The following is a 4,619-nucleotide window of genomic DNA, read 5'->3' on the forward strand; positions in this document are numbered from 1 at the left end:
ACCGAGGCGAGCCCAGAGAGCCCCAATCCCCTCCCCCCTCCGGGGGTCCCGCCCACTCCGTCGTCACGTGACGGAGGATTGCGCCCCAGTGGCCTTGTCGCCGTTTCCGCGAGGAGGGGCTTCCGCTGTCACGTGACAGGCGAGAGCGTTCTTTAGTGGGCAATGGGCGCGAGGGGCAGTGCTTTGGCACGTAACACAGGAGAGCGCATCCCCCCTCCTCCCCCCGAGCGTGGGGTAGGGGCATCACGCGACGGGTACGTCCCCCCGCCCTGTACGACGGGAGGCTACCACCGCCGGCGCCTCGTGCCCTCAGGCTGAGGGGAGGCGTAAGTGTCCTTTGAAGCCCCGTCCCCAGGGCAGCTCCTGGAGTCCCCTGTTGAGGGCAGACGTGCGTTTCCCAGCCTCCAGTTATAGCCTGGCAACAAGGCTGCTTTGACAATGTTTAAAAAAGAAAAGGAGGACTTGTGGCACCTTAGAGACTAACCAATTTATTTGAGCATAAGCTTTCCTGAGCTACAGCTCACTTCATCGGATGTAGCTTACGAAAGCTTATGTTCAAATAAATTGGTTAGTCTCTAAGGTGCCACAAGTCCTCCTTTTCTTTTTGTGGATACAGACTAACACGGCTGCTACTCTGAAACCTTTAAAAACAAAAACACCCACACAGCCATAGCTTGCATTAGTTCTAGTGCCCTCACGTGTTGGAGTAGGGACTCAACATGGGAGAAGAGAGAGCCCTGGGTTCAGGGGGTTGCCTTTTACTATCCCTGGGAAAATCCACCCAAATTTGGCCAGTTACAAACGTCTGCAAACAGCCAGTAGCACATGGCTCAGTAGCGTTTAAGAGGTGAAAGTCTCCTTTTTTGCCAGCCCCACAGTGTTCTCCAGGCAGAGCTCTCAACAGTACTGCATTGAATAAGTACATCCTGTGTTGGGCCCACTCAGCCTCTTTGTCCTGCCTCACTGCATGCCCAGCTGGTCGTCTACAGAACCGAGTTTGCCTGCACTTTTGGAACCCTGCTCCTCAACCCCTCCCTCAGGAGCAAAGAGAGGCCTGGGCGGAAACAAGGGGAGCTGCCCCAGAGCCAGGAAGGGTTTTTTGGGGTTTGTTTTTAGTTTGGGGGCAGGCAAGAGGGGAAGTTCTGAGCTGACACGTTAGTTCCAAAACAGGAAGGGGAAGAGTGAGTGGAGCTGGATTTGCTGGGCTCTTTCTGGTTACTCTTACCTCCTTGTGAAAAAATGGTTCCACTCCATGCCCCTTCCTACCTTAGATCTCTTGTTGGCTCCTACACAGCTCCTCTCACAGGTCTCTCTCTGCTCCTTGGACAAGAGTGAGGTAGAGGAGCAAAAGGCCCAGAGCAGCAGCAGCTGCAGGGAGTCCCTAGGACCTAGGAGGACAATAGAGAAACATTAGCAAGGTAGAGAGGGCGCAGCTGGCAGTAACTGGACAGAAGAAGATGCATTCACTGTGTGCGTGGCAGCACTGTGTGTATGGTCAGGGAGGGTGCTCTTAGGGGATGAGCATGTACCTGTGTGTGTGGATATATATATATGGAGCTGCATTCGTTACATTTGGGGAGATCATAGATGGGGTCACCACCACACCTGTCCCCATTACCAAAATGTGCAACCCTTGTGTTATTTCTGTGTTGTGTCATAAATGGCATACTGTTTTTAAGGATGCTTCCTCACTGTGTGAACTAAATAAACTAATTTTGCAATCTGTATCATTTTATTCATGTGGTTTATTTAATTCACACAGTGAGGAAACATCCTTAAAAACATTTTATATTTTAAAAACATAGATTATGTTTTTGTGGTGCAACATGCAACCTTTTGGTTATTTGTTATACTATTCTATGGATACATGTCAGCTGCACTGAACGTGCTCTGTCCAGGGCTCTCAGCTGTTACAAGGCATTGTGGGAAAGAATTTAAATACAGAGGTCATCTGTTAAGAGGAAAGTTGCCTGAAGTAATGTAGTCCAATGTAACATTGATAAATATACTCATATTAGTCTTTTGTTCCTACCAATTTGCTGTGAACCCGCCAGTTACGTCCAATTATGCCATTGCATTCAAAATTTTGACCTAAAAAAGTATAGTATATATTAATTTCCAAATGCCACATTAATTTTTAAATGCATCCTTATTTTCAGAATGTTAAACAGAATTTTTTAACATTTCGGTTGAGAGCCTTAAAACTTATACACACTGTATTTTGATGCTAAACACAATATCGAAATGGTGAACCAATATCAAAAGGTTACACTTTCTCTTCAAGCAACACTAGTCACTTATTTGTAATATAGTGCATATAGTGTTGTGGTGTATAGATGCTGATTGTAATGATTAGAACTGGGAGCACTGGCTGTTGGGAGTCTGACAGGACAGGAAACAGGAAGGCTGGGGGAGTTGAGGAGGCTGAGTGAGAGCTACTGAGGGTGCAGCATCAGCTTGGTAAAGAGGTTTCCACTTTAAAAATGAAGTCCTGTTGAAGTTTGTTAGTAGCTTGCCTGATTGCCACAACATTTTGGCGACGAGGATGGATCATCTGCCTCTGAACCCACCTGCACCCTTTCTGCAAAGCCCTGTTGAGCCTCCAATTGCTTTTACTGCCTGGATCCATATGTTTGAGACTTATCTGCTTGCAATGAGTGCTACAGAGATTTCTGCAGTAAGAAAGCGTGCTCTGCTAATCCACTGCCTTGGAGCAGAAGGATATTTTACACTTTTCCCCTTGCAGATGATAAATATGAGACTGCACTCTCTGCATTAAAGAACTTTTTTGTGCCAAAAGTGAATGTAGTAGCTAATCGCTACAGATTTTGCCAGCGTGAGCAGAAAACAGGGGAGACTTCAATGCAGTATGTTGCTTCCCTGAGGAGTCTGATTGTAACTTGTGACTTTGGGAATATGGCAAATGAGATGATTAGAGACCAGCTCATTGAGAAAAAAACCATGCTTCATGTAAGAGAATGCATACTTCTAGAACCACAACTTACACTAGAAAAAGCAATAACCATTGCTACTCAGATTGAGTCAGCTACAGCAAAGCCAAAATAATGAGCATGGATACAGGAGGCACAGTCCAGGCTGTGACTCCTTTGCAGAAAAGTTCACTATCGCTGCAGACAAACTATTACAAGTGGAAAACTAATGAAAAACCACTGAATCAGTAAATTCAAAATACAGTAAAAGCATGCTTTCGCTGTGGATCCCCACAACACCTTGCAAGCTACACAGGATGTCCGGCAAAAGTAGCTCAGTGCAATCATTGCAAAAAGATTGGGCATTTTGCTAAAGTATGTCGCAGCAGCCAGTTCAATCAACAGGTGCATGCAGTTACAATACAGACTAACACGGCTGCTACTCTGAAAACTATACAATTAAGTTGACCTAATTTACGTTGGCATACAGCTGCTTCAGAGAGGCCTGAATATCTATATCCTAACACTACTCTCTTTCAATTATGAACTGGAATATAAGCCTGGAAACAAAAATGTGGTAGTTGATTGCCTTTGTCGCCTGCCTTTGCCTTCACCAGATGGCCCACCGGAGGATGTAGTAGTTGCGCTTATTACAAGCACTCTTACTGCAGTTACAAGAGAACAATTTCAAGGTGCTTGTTCAGCATGTCCAATTCAACAAAAACTACAGGAATTTCTGACAAAGAGATGGCCCAGTAACCCTAAAAACCTTGACCCAGTTTTGCTGCCTTATTTTAGAGTTCAGGATGAACTTTCTTTGCTTGATGGCTGTGTGCTACGAGGTACACACTGGCTACTTGTGCCAGAAGAATTACAGTCAAAACTCATACACCTGGCACACGATACTCATCAAGGAATTGTCAGAACCAAACAACGACTACGGGATCTGTATCGGTGGCCAGGGATGGACTCTCAAACTGAGGCACTCATAAAATCCTGTGTCACTTGCCAAATGCATGATAAGACAGCAGTGACATGTACCCCTCCATTACAGCCTGTTCCTCTTCTTGAATCTGCATGGGAAAAAGTGGCGACTGACGTAGAACCCTTTGATACTGCTCCAAGTGACTGTCGTTATGCTATCACTTCAATAGACTATTTCAGTAAATGGCCTGAGGTAGCGTTTACATCGCAAATCTCTTCTGCAAAAGTAATTAAGTTCCTCTCTTCAGTTTTTAGCAGGGAAGGTAACCCCAAAGAACTGGTTTCAGATAATGGTAGTCAATTTACTTCCCTGGAGTTTGAAACTTTTCTAGCAGAGAGGAACATTTTACACAGAAGGTCATCCCTATATTTCCCTCAAGCCAATGGGGAAATCGAACGGTTTAACAGAAGTTTGAAAGAGAGTTTGCAAACGGCTAAACTGGAAGAGCGATTGTGGATAACCTTCACTACTGATTTCTTGCAAGCATACCGGGCTACACGACAAGCCACAACGTAAAGATCACCAGCAGAGTTACTGCATGGGAAACAGATGAATACTAAACTGAACATTGCTGGATTGTTAAAGGCACGACCTGATGCCCCAACCGAGGATGATGTGAGAAAAACAGTTGAACAGAACCAAGCAAAGTATAAGGCTTTCACAGACAAGCAGTGGGGTGCTAAGGAACCAAAGTTTGAGTGTGG

The sequence above is a fragment of the Natator depressus genome, chromosome 8 (assembly GCF_965152275.1).
Source record: "Natator depressus isolate rNatDep1 chromosome 8, rNatDep2.hap1, whole genome shotgun sequence".
NCBI classification, from domain to species: domain Eukaryota; kingdom Metazoa; phylum Chordata; order Testudines; family Cheloniidae; genus Natator; species Natator depressus.